This window comes from Hibiscus syriacus, unplaced genomic scaffold (genome assembly GCF_006381635.1).
Source record: "Hibiscus syriacus cultivar Baekdansim isolate YM2019G1 unplaced genomic scaffold, ASM638163v2 tig00111198_pilon, whole genome shotgun sequence".
NCBI classification, from domain to species: Eukaryota; Viridiplantae; Streptophyta; class Magnoliopsida; order Malvales; family Malvaceae; genus Hibiscus; species Hibiscus syriacus.
The window spans coordinates 133,638-149,880 of record NW_024063014.1 but is presented as its reverse complement, the minus strand read 5'-3'; the positions used below and the strand labels follow the sequence as shown (position 1 = coordinate 149,880).

At 35.1% G+C, this 16,243-nt stretch overlaps 1 pseudogene; it reads right to left on the bottom strand.

The window, feature by feature from the left end:
- Positions 1 to 357: 357 nt before the first annotated feature.
- Positions 358 to 16,243, bottom strand: part of LOC120155584 — a 48,648-nt pseudogene continuing 32,762 nt past the window's right edge.

Genomic DNA, 16,243 nt, shown 5'->3' with positions numbered 1-16,243 from the left:
AACAATTGATTCAGACAAACAACACTTACTTGGCACTAAATAAAGAAATAAATATGGCTCATTTCTTTTATTTCACCCTGGGCAAAAAAATAAAAAACATAAATAGGGGTCTATTTATTTTATTTACATAAATAGGGGCTCATTAATTTTATTTCGTCCCGGGTCAAAAAATACCCAGAGCCGGCCCTGATTTGAATGATGATAGCCATCTAAACACCACCATTAACAACGCCAACGCCGTGACTACATCCGATCATATGTTCACCAGTTTCACATGGAACCTTTCTTTTTTATTAACCATTTTTTATTGCTTCCTAAATGTAAGAATTGCAATGGATATTCATATTAGAACAAAGATCATCTAGATGCAAAATCATGTTCCTCGGTTTGTCTAATAATAAATTGGTCAACTATCTTCACAGTGTTCACTGGATCTAGTTGAATTGCAGATGCACTCCAATTGCTCGGATGTTCTCAGGTGGCTCCACTTCAGTGGCTTTTTCGCCTCCGCATCCCAATCGGGATCTAACTTCCATTCCTTGGGAAGCTGTACGTCAAATGTATATACAATGTGATGTAAGGCGAATCTACACACTTTGGTGAGAAGAGTAGATAGCCTTATTGTGTCCCGATCTAGGATTGACAAGTACTGATGTCCTTGAATTAATAAGCTTGAGCTGCAAAATAATAAGACAGAAATATGATTAATAATGGGTTTAAGAAATGAATAATAATATAAGTAATGGAATGAAAGAATAAGAATAGAGATGGCTGCGGAATTGATGGATTGATGGGTGTTGTTGATGATGGAAATGACGAAATGGAGATGGTGGTGATAGTATCCCAAACACGCCAAAGAGGAAACTATGCTATGTAGCACAATCCCGGTCTTTACAAACTTGCTTGAGGGGTGGTGATCGTGTCTTCAACCCACTAGATAACAATCTAGGAATTTAGGAATCAAAATGGAAGGAATGACGCCACAAGTATATGAATTATACTTGCTTAATCGATAAAGTTCACAAAGAACTTTGAAGAGAAATAACTCACAAGAGTATGTTTTATATAAGAGATGAGATATAAGTTACAAATGAAATGGAAATCTATTTATAGGCCTAAGAGATGTCTAGGATGCACATACAAGATTTAATGATTGAACATTCATGGATGAATGTTCATTCCTTAAGTAGATACAATGTACGTCCCCTATGCAAGTTCATGGACTAATAAAATAAATGAATGTTCATCCATTTAAGTGAATACATCTTCATAGCCGAATTCATCCTCTCTTGATGTGAACATGTTGGTTCATTTCCTTGCATGAATTTGGAGGAATGTTTCATTGTATGTTCGGTCCCTTTGGAATGCATGTACCAAGTGTGAACGTGACTCATAGGCTCCCTTCATGCACTTGGATTTGATGAATGAGTTTGAAAATAATGCACCATCTCCCTTGAATGTGAACAAGTCCTTTAGCCTCATTGTATGATTGTACACGCCATAAATGGATTCATGAAGGTGGAAATACATCAGGTGTGAACATGGCTCTTCATTTGGTTGTAAATCCCGTACTTATTTCCAGCCTGCACTGTCTTAATTAATCTGGGCATATCTTGGGCTCCCAATATCAGATTGATACGATTCAAAGTGCGTTAGAAAGATAAGATATAGGGCATTCAATGTTAAGAAGACTTCATCAACCAAAGATTCTTGGAACATGTTCAAAATGACGATCAATCTGACTGACGTGAACTGTCCATCCAACTCTTCAATTGCCTTTAGTCTATTTAGCATCCAATGTACCTAGACAAAGTATGTAAACAAATAATTAGATAGGAATTGAGCTATTATAAATATGAGTGCATTCTTCCACCAATGTTAGAATGCAAATATGTTAGAATGCAAATGAGCTAACTATGAATGCATATGGATGAATGAGTTATATAAAGTTGTGAATTAATGAGTCATGCATGAATATCATATATTATACATATAAATGACAGCATATAATATTCAAGCAAAAATTAAGAATAAGATAAACATATTCACGTGACATGTAATGCATAAATGAGTAAATAAATAATAAAATAAGGCAAGACTCCCTTAGAATCATCTTGGAAAAACTTCAAAGTTGTGAGCATGTTTTGTTTGAACTTGGTGGTCGGTAGGATCACATCATCCCCCCTTCTTTAAGGCGATTTGTCCCCAAATCGATGCTTGGTACATAAGGGAACAACTTTGATGTTCGTTGAATGGAAATTCTTTCATTCTCATCTTGCATCGTTTTCTTTGCTCAAAATGCTTCACATGTTCAAGTCTTTGCTTTTGAATCAACAATCTGAAAAATAGAACAAAGTTAGAAGTAGATAATTTAGAATCAAAGGAAAGGAAAGGATTAAATTCATGAATGAATGAGTTTGGACTCTTAATGTTCTCCATGGTTAGGTTCATTGAATCTTCCCTTCTATAAGGTTCATTCGATCTTGAGTATGAGGTGAATGTACTTTGAAGGTTAATGAACATGTTCTTTATAATTTCAAGTGACACATCTTTTAGAATTTCAAAAGAAATGATGCTTGAATCATCTGAATGTCCCTTGGAATAACCTGCAAATTCAAAGAATGAATAGAAGAAAAAAATTGATTAGTATAAAGAAAAACTTCATTCTCCTTGCATTCGTTCCTTTCATGCTCATGTTTTCAACACACTCATCTTCACTCTCATTTTCAACTCCAAATGTCTTGGTTTTCTCACAATGTTCTTCTTTGAATTGTGCATGTTCAACTCCATCATATCTTTTAACCACAACCTCACTTGTAATCTTTTCATTTTCTCTTCCACACGTACTTCCCCCTTTGCTCCCAAATTCAATCTTTTCAACTTTCTCATTTTCGACTCCAACGTTTCTCACATCAATTTTCTCATTTTTATTTTGATCTCCCTCCACTGTTATTTGTTTCTCTCGTGAAACTTCTCTTTCAACTTTCTTCATGGCTTTAGTTTTCTTCCATTCCTCTATACATGATTTGACGATAACTTGGCATTCATGGACTTGATTTGGGCACATTGGAACCAACAAGATCTTTCTCCCTTGGTGTTTGAATGAATACTTGTTGGAGAACCCATCATACAATGCTCGTTTATCAAACTGCCAAGGACGTCCGAGGAGTAGATGGCTTGAATTCATAGAAATAACATCACACAAGACTTCATCTTCATATCTCCCAATTGAAAATGACACAAGTACTTGCTCTATGACTTCTAACTCTTCATCTTCATTTAATCCTTGCAAAAAATATGGACTGGGATGTTTGAATGTTATAAGACCCAACTTCTCAACCATGTATGTGCTTGCAAGATTTGCACAACTACCACCGTCAATAGCTACAAGACACACTTTACCATTTACATGGCAACGAGTGTGAAATGTGTTTGTTCTTTGCTGTTCGTTCTCCATTGTTTGGAAAGATGAAAGATCATAAGACATTGTTAGTAGAAAGAAAGAAAGAAAAAAAAAATTAAAAACCTTACCAGCACACTCTCAAAGCCTCACAATCTTCACTCCAAAGAAAATTAAGAGATCACTCCACTCAACACTCGTGTTTACTCTCGGGAATATAATTTGGCTTTTAACAATTTCCCTTCTGATCTCACTCTCTCAGTTAGCCTTTTTCCACTCAATTTCTCTTGTTAAGTCCTTTGAGGAACTTACTCAAGATTAGAACAAGTTAATTCTTTCCTTGTGTGCTTCGGCTGCAAATAGGTTAGGGTAGAAAGAATAGAAGAAATGTAAAGTAGAAGAAAGGATTTAAAGGTATTAAAAGATAAAAATGGTTGAAGACAAGGAAAATGAAAGGATAGAAAAGGAAGAGGTGACTTACAATTCAAGAAACAACAATTACTGCAACCTTTCTCAAGAAACAATAAGGTTATCTTCTCTTAGTGTAGATAGGCCTCTTTGATGTACTTTGCAATGGTAGAGCACTTTCCTTGGCTTGCTTTATCTTTTTGAACTTCTCTTTTTCTTTTCTTTTCTTTTCTTCTTTTCTGATTTTTCTCTTCTTTTTGCACCCCAATTTGTTGAAGGAGTCTTTTTCTCTTTTGAATTTCTTTTTGCTTTGTACGCCAATGACACTTTTGTTGTCAATCCAACTATGCTCTGATTACCGCTTGATGTAAGGCGAATCTACACACTTTGGTGAGAAGAGTAGATAGCCTTATTGTGTCCCGATCTAGGATTGACAAGTACTGATGTCCTTGAATTAATAAGCTTGAGCTGCAAAATAATAAGACAGAAATATGATTAATAATGGGTTTAAGAAATGAATAATAATATAAGTAATGGAATGAAAGAATAAGAATAGAGATGGCTGCGGAATTGATGGATTGATGGGTGTTGTTGATGATGGAAATGCCGAAATGGAGATGGTGGTGATAGTATCCCAAACACGCCAAAGAGGAAACTATGCTATGTAGCACAATCCCGGTCTTTACAAACTTGCTTGAGGGGTGGTGATCGTGTCTTCAACCCACTAGATAACAATCTAGGAATTTAGGAATCAAAATGGAAGGAATGACGCCACAAGTATATGAATTATACTTGCTTAATCGATAAAGTTCACAAAGAACTTTGAAGAGAAATAACTCACAAGAGTATGTTTTATATAAGAGATGAGATATAAGTTACAAATGAAATGGAAAGCTATTTATAGGCCTAAGAGATGTCTAGGATGCACATACAAGATTTAATGATTGAACATTCATGGATGAATGTTCATTCCTTAAGTAGATACAATGTACGTCCCCTATGCAAGTTCATGGACTAATAAAATAAATGAATGTTCATCCATTTAAGTGAATACATCTTCATAGCCGAATTCATCCTCTCTTGATGTGAACATGTTGGTTCATTTCCTTGCATGAATTTGGAGGAATGTTTCATTGTATGTTCGGTCCCTTTGGAATGCATGTACCAAGTGTGAACGTGACTCATAGGCTCCCTTCATGCACTTGGATTGATGAATGAGTTTGAAAATAATGCACCATCTCCCTTGAATGTGAACAAGTCCTTTAGCCTCATTGTATGATTGTACACGCCATAAATGGATTCATGAAGGTGGAAATACATCAGGTGTGAACATGGCTCTTCATTTGGTTGTAAATCCCGTACTTATTTCCAGCCTGCACTGTCTTAATTAATCTGGGCATATCTTGGGCTCCCAATATCAGATTGATACGATTCAAAGTGCGTTAGAAAGATAAGAGATAGGGCATTCAATGTTAAGAAGACTTCATCAACCAAAGATTCTTGGAACATGTTCAAAAATGACGATCAATCTGACTGACGTGAACTGTCCATCCAACTCTTCAATTGCCTTTAGTCTATTAGCATCCAATGTACCTAGACAAAGTATGTAAACAAATAATTAGATAGGAATTGAGCTATTATAAATATGAGTGCATTCTTCCACCAATGTTAGAATGCAAATATGTTAGAATGCAAATGAGCTAACTATGAATGCATATGGATTGAATGAGTTATATAAAGATGTGAATTAATGAGTCATGCATGAATATCATATATTATACATATAAATGACAGCATATAATATTCAAGCAAAAATTAAGAATAAGATAAACATATTCACGTGACATGTAATGCATAAATGAGTAAATAAATAATAAAATAAGGCAAGACTCCCTTAGAATCATCTTGGAAAAACTTCAAAGTTGTGAGCATGTTTTGTTTGAACTTGGTGGTCGGTAGGATCACATCATCCCCCCTTCTTTAAGGCGATTTGTCCCCAAATCGATGCTTGGTACATAAGGGAACAACTTTGATGTTCGTTTGAATGGAAATTCTTTCATTCTCATCTTGCATCGTTTTCTTTGCTCAAAATGCTTCACATGTTCAAGTCTTTGCTTTTGAATCAACAATCTGAAAAATAGAACAAAGTTAGAAGTAGATAATTTAGAATCAAAGGAAAGGAAAGGATTAAATTCATGAATGAATGAGTTTGGACTCTTAATGTTCTCCATGGTTAGGTTCATTGAATCTTCCCTTCTATAAGGTTCATTCGATCTTGAGTATGAGGTGAATGTACTTTGAAGGTTAATGAACATGTTCTTTATAATTTCAAGTGACACATCTTTTAGAATTTCAAAAGAAATGATGCTTGAATCATCTTGAATGTCCCTTGGAATAACCTGCAAATTCAAAGAATGAATAGAAGAAAAAAATTGATTAGTATAAAGAAAAACTTCATTCTCCTTGCATTCGTTCCTTTCATGCTCATGTTTTTCAACACACTCATCTTCACTCTCATTTTCAACTCCAAATGTCTTGGTTTTCTCACAATGTTCTTCTTTGAATTGTGCATGTTCAACTCCATCATATCTTTTAACCACAACCTCACTTGTAATCTTTTCATTTTCTCTTCCACACGTACTTCCCCCTTTGCTCCCAAATTCAATCTTTTCAACTTTCTCATTTTCGACTCCAACGTTTCTCACATCAATTTTCTCATTTTTATTTTGATCTCCCTCCACTATTATTTGTTTCTCTCGTGAAACTTCTCTTTCAACTTTCTTCATGGCTTTAGTTTTCTTCCATTCCTCTATACGTGATTTGACGATAACTTGGCATTCATGGACTTGATTTGGGCACATTGGAACCAACAAGATCTTTCTCCCTTGGTGTTTGAATGAATACTTGTTGGAGAACCCATCATACAATGCTCGTTTATCAAACTGCCAAGGACGTCCGAGGAGTAGATGGCTTGAATTCATAGAAATAACATCACACAAGACTTCATCTTCATATCTCCCAATTGAAAATGACACAAGTACTTGCTCTATGACTTCTAACTCTTCATCTTCATTTAATCCTTGCAAAAAATATGGACTGGGATGTTTGAATGTTATAAGACCCAACTTCTCAACCATGTATGTGCTTGCAAGATTTGCACAACTACCACCGTCAATAGCTACAAGACACACTTTACCATTTACATGGCAACGAGTGTGAAATGTGTTTGTTCTTTGCTGTTCGTTCTCCATTGTTTGGAAAGATGAAAGATCATAAGACATTGTTAGTAGAAAGAAAGAAAGAAAAAAAAAATTAAAAACCTTACCAGCACACTCTCAAAGCCTCACAATCTTCACTCCAAAGAAAATTAAGAGATCACTCCACTCAACACTCGTGTTTACTCTCGGGAATATAATTTGGCTTTTAACAATTTCCCTTCTGATCTCACTCTCTCAGTTAGCCTTTTTCCACTCAATTTCTCTTGTTAAGTCCTTTGAGGAACTTACTCAAGATTAGAACAAGTTAATTCTTTCCTTGTGTGCTTCGGCTGCAAATAGGTTAGGGTAGAAAGAATAGAAGAAATGTAAAGTAGAAGAAAGGATTTAAAGGTATTAAAAGATAAAAATGGTTGAAGACAAGGAAAATGAAAGGATAGAAAGGAAGAGGTGACTTACAATTCAAGAAACAACAATTACTGCAACCTTTCTCAAGAAACAATAAGGTTATCTTCTCTAGTGTAGATAGGCCTCTTTGATGTACTTTGCAATGGTAGAGCACTTTCCTTGGCTTGCTTTATCTTTTTGAACTTCTCTTTTTTTCTTTTCTTTTCTTCTTTCTGATTTTTCTCTTCTTTTTGCACCCCAATTTGTTGAAGGAGTCTTTTTCTCTTTTGAATTTCTTTTGCTTGTACGCCAATGACACTTTTGTTGTCAATCCAACTATGCTCTGATTACCGCTTGATGTAAGGCGAATCTACACACTTTGGTGAGAAGAGTAGATAGCCTTATTGTGTCCCGATCTAGGATTGACAAGTACTGATGTCCTTGAATTAATAAGCTTGAGCTGCAAAATAATAAGACAGAAATATGATTAATAATGGGTTTAAGAAATGAATAATAATATAAGTAATGGAATGAAAGAATAAGAATAGAGATGGCTGCGGAATTGATGGATTGATGGGTGTTGTTGATGATGGAAATGCCGAAATGGAGATGGTGGTGATAGTATCCCAAACACGCCAAAGAGGAAACTATGCTATGTAGCACAATCCCGGTCTTTACAAACTTGCTTGAGGGGTGGTGATCGTGTCTTCAACCCACTAGATAACAATCTAGGAATTTAGGAATCAAAATGGAAGGAATGACGCCACAAGTATATGAATTATACTTGCTTAATCGATAAAGTTCACAAAGAACTTTGAAGAGAAATAACTCACAAGAGTATGTTTTATATAAGAGATGAGATATAAGTTACAAATGAAATGGAAAGCTATTTATAGGCCTAAGAGATGTCTAGGATGCACATACAAGATTTAATGATTGAACATTCATGGATGAATGTTCATTCCTTAAGTAGATACAATGTACGTCCCCTATGCAAGTTCATGGACTAATAAAATAAATGAATGTTCATCCATTTAAGTGAATACATCTTCATAGCCGAATTCATCCTCTCTTGATGTGAACATGTTGGTTCATTTCCTTGCATGAATTTGGAGGAATGTTTCATTGTATGTTCGGTCCCTTTGGAATGCATGTACCAAGTGTGAACGTGACTCATAGGCTCCCTTCATGCACTTGGATTTGATGAATGAGTTTGAAAATAATGCACCATCTCCCTTGAATGTGAACAAGTCCTTTAGCTCATTGTATGATTGTACACGCCATAAATGGATTCATGAAGGTGGAAATACATCAGGTGTGAACATGGCTCTTCATTTGGTTGTAAATCCCGTACTTATTTCCAGCCTGCACTGTCTTAATTAATCTGGGCATATCTTGGGCTCCCAATATCAGATTGATACGATTCAAAGTGCGTTAGAAAGATAAGAGATAGGGCATTCAATGTTAAGAAGACTTCATCAACCAAAGATTCTTGGAACATGTTCAAAAATGACGATCAATCTGACTGACGTGAACTGTCCATCCAACTCTTCAATTGCCTTTAGTCTATTTAGCATCCAATGTACCTAGACAAAGTATGTAAACAAATAATTAGATAGGAATTGAGCTATTATAAATATGAGTGCATTCTTCCACCAATGTTAGAATGCAAATATGTTAGAATGCAAATGAGCTAACTATGAATGCATATGGATTGAATGAGTTATATAAAGATGTGAATTAATGAGTCATGCATGAATATCATATATTATACATATAAATGACAGCATATAATATTCAAGCAAAAATTAAGAATAAGATAAACATATTCACGTGACATGTAATGCATAAATGAGTAAATAAATAATAAAATAAGGCAAGACTCCCTTAGAATCATCTTGGAAAAACTTCAAAGTTGTGAGCATGTTTTGTTTGAACTTGGTGGTCGGTAGGATCACATCACAATGTATACATTCCGAAATTTGAAACTTGAAATAACTCATTGATCGTCATGTGTGTGAAGGCTGAAAAGGTGTTTGAGGTGGCGGTGTTCTTAACACGCAGATAAACGAAAAGCCGACGAGAAACCTAAAGAAAAGTATGACAAGGGTATAAATACCAGTTTCTTACCGTATCGATTGCAAGAGTGAAAACTTCAAGATCGTCGTCGGGATTGATATGGAATCGTGTGAATGACTTGTAATTAGCAATTCTAAGAGATGAGAATGCTTCATCAAAGTGTATGTGAAGCCAGTTAATGCAGATATACAAGTAGCTCCCGAACACAAGCGAAACGACAGGAGTCGAAGACACCCAGAAGAAGAGAAAAACAGAAGCATAATATATGATGGCACCTCCTCGGGAGAGTGACTGTATTCCATTCTTGCAAATATTGGTCCGAGTGGCAGCAGCAATAACCTAACAGACAATGTTTCCTCCAGGCTCCATCAATGTTAACAAGTGAAAAAGTTATCAGATCTACCAAGCAAGGGGAGGCTTCTCACCTCTGGAATATCAAATGCAGACATAAGATATTTAATACATGCTGGATAAAAGCCAAATTGTTCTATCCGTTCTCGAAGACCGGTGGGATCAGGAAAATGTTCACTTTCCACCGATCTGTACCACTGGTACAAGGAGTGATAACCTAGACACAACAACTAATTGTTACTACCTTCACTTATAAAGACAACATGAATCCAGCATCACAAAACTATCATGAAGAAAACAATAAAACCATAAGGTAGTACACATGAAAGTTAGAAAGCTAATAGTAGGGCTGCATTGTTTCATGAACAAATTTAAACTACTCGAGCAAACTACGAAATAAAGATTTGGAGTTCAAGTGCTCAAAGGAAACAGAATTCATAATCTTACTACTGCAGAAGAGATAATTAAAATGTAACTCACCAGAAGTAGCTATCAATTTATGCTGGATACATGTCTCTAGACCTAGCTCCAAGAGCAGCATAAGAATGAGGGCAGAAGCTAGATGTGCAGAAACATGAAGAATTCCAATTATTGCACGTTTCTTGCGAGCCAACTTGGAAGGAACAAAAGCAATTGACGCAATCAACAATAGCACCACACCAGTCAATGTCACAAAAGAATGTTTCAGAATATATACAAAAGAATTCCATACTGTGCCAAAGAAACTCATCAGATGATCAGAAAATGAATCATCTTGCAATATGTGATCGAGCTTACACTGAAAAAATGGAAACAGATTAGTCAGTACAACAGTACCTATGTGTGAGTTATGTTGTTTAGATGTAACTATTAGTGTCTTACTCTAATACTAACTCGAGAATCCTACTTTATAGATAAGATAGCTATTAGTGTCCCACTTTAATACTAGAATCCTACTTTGTAAATAAAATAACCTCTAGTCTATCTAGGACTCTTGACAATTGCTTGGATAAATATCTCTGTTGTATTCTCACAATTTGTGATGTGAATAAAATGATTTTATTTTTCCAAGAATCCTATTTCTACATGTTATCAGTTTAGGTTAGATCCTAGCCTATTTTTTTTCAACGATGGTCCATTCTCAATTGTCCACGGTTCCTCCGGAGGTAGGCACCTCTGTCTGTCACCCGATTTCTGCCGATGCAGGTTCAACCTTCTTCACATGTCATCGCTTGTATGGAAAAAATTATCTTCCCTAGTACCAACTTAGTTTTAAAAGGCGCATCGAGGCGCAAAGGGTACCTAGAGCTTAGGCTCGAGGCGCATGACGAAGGCGTGAACCTTTTGTAGGCGAGCACACTTGTATACTAAAAAAATCTATAAATCAATCATATAACATATTTTGTACTCATAAAGTTATGATCAATATTAAATATTTAATATTAATTCATTATGTTGTTTAAAATAATGTTAAGTATTCAACATTAATAACATAATCATATATACATGTTTAAAGTAATATAAATTAAATTCAATAAATATAGATAAAAGATAATACGTTAAGTATTAATAATTCACTGTTGTACTACATAATTTGGGAAAAGATAATGTAATAAATAATATATTGGGAAAAGAATATGGCATTAATGTTATAATTTGAGAAAAGATAATGTATTAAATAACACATTGGCGAAAGAAGATGACATTGTTGCTATTAACAATTATTGTACCTGCATAATTTGGGAAACGATGATGCATTTAATATTTATAATTCACCCTATTTGAGTATAATATATATCCGACTCCTACAGGTTGTTGGAGTTCTCTTATCTGCTTTTCTATTTTTTCAGTTCTTAGAGAAAAGTGGTGGTTATACATGTTAGCATAAATGAATAAAATAAAGAAAAAATTGAGTGTAAGTGTACGACGAAGAAGAGAGACGACTTGGTGGTTGACAGTTAGTGACTAGCACCGTGCGACGATGGCATGGTGGTTGCGCTGTGGTGACAGGAGAGACAGGGGACTTCCTTTTAGAACTAATTTTCCCTCCCCGAAAGTCACTACTCTAAAAAAGCGCTAAAAGTGCAAGAACCGCCCGCCGTTCATTGCCTCACCAGTGTTTCCGGAGGCGATTTTTACAATTTCCACCTACGTCTGGCACCTTAGGTGAACTTTTTAAAACTAAGGGTCCCAATCAGTACGCCTCTTCATGGTCGCCGACAACAGCAGTACCTTTCGGCAAGTATGTCCGTTTCAGATTATTCTGATCTTCAATACGACACTGGCAGCAACTTCATTCTCTGTCATCAGTTGGTGGAACTCAAGAAAATCTTCGGTCAATTATAGTCATCTTTCGTGCCCAAACACGCATGTGTAGTACATGAATGTGGCCCTAACTTGGCTTAGTTATCTTCATGTTTTGTTTCATGGATTGTTGACTCAGGCGCTAGTGATCATATGACTGGTGATTTCACCCTCTTTGAGAATTTTACAAAGGCAATTTCTTCCTATAATGTTCGTATGGCTGATGGTCCACTTTCATCTATTGCGGGTAGTGGCTCCATTCGGATTAATCTCCATATTATTTTATCTAATGTTTTTATGTTTCAAATTTGGCTTACAACCTTTTTTTGGATAGTAAATTGTCTGCAGATTTGGGTTGCACTTCCCGTTTAACTTTGATATTTGTGAATTTCAAGATTTGAGCTTAGGAATGGTGATTGGCAATGCTAAATGTCGTGACAGACTCTACATCCTTGAACCCCCTCATCCGGTTAAAAATATGTACCCTCTACTTTTATGTCCTCATTTGTTTCCATATCTCCATCTCCTAATGATGTGTCCGTTGAAATTATTTTATGGCAGTTTAGGTTAGGTCACCCAATTTTGCTTATCTTGCAAAGTTGTTTCCCAAACTATTCATTAATAAAAACCCTACAACTTTTTCTTGTGATATTTTCCATCTTACCAAACACATTCAATGTATATATCCTTCTTCTTTTTTATCATTATTCCAAACATTTTCAATGATACACAATGATATTTGGGATCCATATCGTGTAAAAGGCTTGAATAGGGTCTATTGGTTAGTTTCTTTTATCGATGACTACTCTCGTACCACATGGACTTTTCTCATTTGGGATAAATCTGAGGTTGAGGGTATTTTTAAATTCTTTCATAAAATGATTGAGACCCAATTTCATAGCTCTATTGGTATTCTTAAGTCTGATAATGGTAGTGAATATTTTTATAATTTGTTAGGGTATTTCTTTCAGGAAAAAAGATTGTTCGTCTCACTTCTTGTGTCGATACACCACAACAAAATGGGGTAGTCGAACGTAAAAATCATCATCTTCTTCAGGTAACTCGAGCCCTTTTTTTTTCTACTCATGTTCCTAACTACCTTTGGGGTGAGGCTCTTTTAACTATGACTTATCTCATTAATTGCATGCCCAGTAATGTTCTTGGATTTAAATGTCCTCGGGAGGGATTTTTCTTCTTAATTTTCCCTCATTTTAAACCATTCACTACAGTTGTTCCTCTTCATGTATTTAGTTGTACTATTTTTGTTTATTATCATACCCACACTAAGTCTAAACTTGATCCCTGGGCAGTTCGATGCGTCTTTGTTGGGTACTCCTCTCTTTAAAGGGTTATCAGTGTCACTCTCCTTCTACTAAAAACTTTTACTTCAATGGGTGTTACTTTCCTTGAACATAAACCTTTTTTTCTCTAAGTCTGAAATCCAAGACTAAAGTGAGTGTGTATTTCAGCTCTTTCCAGTTAATATTGAACTACCCATCACCTATCTCCTACTAAACCTACCGAAACTCAGCCATCGCCTGAAACAATCACTCAAATACCTGATACTGAAAACCTACACCAAACCATTAACCCAATGGAATCGACTCAAACACCAAATCCATTTGTGTATCAATTCATTTACCAAACTAATCTTCTTACCTACAAAAGGTGACCCAAACACACCTCACTTGTCCCCACACCACTAACACATTGTTAAGAGCTAGAACCAGGTTTAAATTCCTTAGAAAGTGAAGAAGGCAATTAGAGTAATTTGGATGTTTTGGTTGATACTAGTGCGTTATCGATTACTTAAAGAAATTGAGTAAAAAGGTCTACAACTCATCCTATTAATAAATTTGTTGCTTATGGTAAACTAATGTATGGTTTTAATACATTTACAGCTAAGATTAACAACATCTATATTCCAAAGACCATAGAAGAATTTTTAAAAAGTCCCGAATAGAAGAAGACGATGAAAAAGAACTTTCAGCTCTTGAAAACAACAAAACCTAAATTATTGGTGATCTTCCTAAAGACAAGAACGCAATTGGCTGCAAATGGGTCTTTACATTCAAATACAAGGTAGATGACTACATTAAGCGGTATAAGGTCAAACTTATGGAAAAAGGGTTCACTCAAACTCATGTTGTAGACTATCAAGAGACTTTTGCTCCAGTTGTGAAACTCTACACTGTAAGAGTAATTTTATCCTTAGCAGTTAATAAGGATTTGATACTTCATCAACTTGATTTCAATAATACATTCCTCAATGGGAATCTTGAAGATGAGGTTTATATACAAATTCCACTGGGTATAGATGCAATCGAAAAATCAACAAGTGTGTAAGTTGTTGAAGTCATTATATAGACTGAAACAATCTCCTCAGGCTTGGTTCAATAGATTCACAAAGGTACTTTTGCAAGACAACTATAAGCAATGTCAATATAATCACACTCTATTTGTAAAGACCGCTCCAAACAAGAAAAAGACAATCTTAATTGTCTATGTTGATGACATCATCATCGCAGGTGATGACTCGGAAGAAATCGAGAAATTAAAGGCATTACTAGCAAGAGGATTTGAAACTAAAGACTTAGGGACCTTGAGATATTTTTGGGCATGAAAGTGGCGAGATCAAAAGAATGGATAATCACAAACCAAAGAAAGTACCTTATGAACCTACTTTCTAAAATTGGTTTTATTGGTTGCAAGCCTGTGGAAACTCCCATGGAAGCAAATCTGAAGTTAAAGAAAGATGGAAGTCTAGTAAATAATGAAGTTAGTAGGTAAACTCATCTATTTGTCACTTACTCAACCAGATATAGTCTTTTATATTAGTATTGTGAGTCGGTACATGAATGATCATAGAGAAAAACATTTTGAGGCAATATATCAAATTTTGAGGTATTTAAAGATGACACCGAGACATGGGTTAATTTTTAGAAAACATGAAGATAGAATAATCAAGATTTTATCAGATTCAAGTTGGGCTGGAGAATTAACAGATAGGAGATCAACTACGGTTTATTGTTCATTTGTATGGGGAAACTTGGTGACTTGGAGAATCAAGAAACAAATTGTAGTTCAAGGAGTAGTGTTAAAGCAGAATATCAAAAAATAAACTTGGAATCTATGAAGACATTTTTGTTGAACCAAGTTTTTATTTTGATATAACATGAAATTTTAAATGATTTAAGTTGTTAAAATTTGCATTTCATAATTTTATAAATAATTTGTCATAATAGATTTTAAAGTGTTTTTTAAGTGTGAAAAATAATCATAAGTGTTCTTGAGTAATTTCACAAATTGTAAGTATTATTTTAAAGCTCAAAACACTTGTATTTTAGCCAAAACCCCTCCCAGTCTCGAGACCAGTGTGCTTGTCTCGATATCAAAATCCTAGAAGGCTTTTCAGTTTTGAGACCATGGTCCTAGTATCGAGATCGATGGTTGAGTATCGATACTCATTCAAATAGTATCGATACCAAGGATTCAACGACTATAAATTTGATCATCAGGATGCTCGGTCTCGATACCAACATTCGGTATTGATACCAAAAGTGTAGGTGAGCATTAAATACTCAAAATTAATGATTCCAACGCTCAAATCAATCCCCCAACAACTAGATTGATGTTAGAAGAAATAAAAGGGACCAAGATCCAAATGGAGAACAATAAGAAAGTCAATTGCAATATCAAACCAACATCAATAGAGTTTTAGAGAAAAAATTATCAACTTCTTTGTAATACACTTGTGAGCTAGATTGTTAAATTTGCTCATGTGTGATTTTTGGTGAGTGCTTGATTTGTGCAAACATATTTCCTTTCGTGAGGTTGTTCTTTTGTTTGCTAAATTTGTAATTACTCTTTGGGAGAGTATGTATTCAATGTTTTGGGGTATAATCCTTGAAGTGTTTGTAAGGTTACATTTTGTCCTTAAAGGTTTGTAAATCTAGTGGATTTGATAAATCCTTAGTGTGGATGCTACCGTAGTGGATGTAGAATTAGGTTTAGAAAGTCGAACCACTCTAAATTCCTTATGTAAAAGTTTTTTATAACTTCCACTACAAAGTTTTAAAATGCTAATTCACCCCCTCTTGGCTATTTCGGTTGATCGATA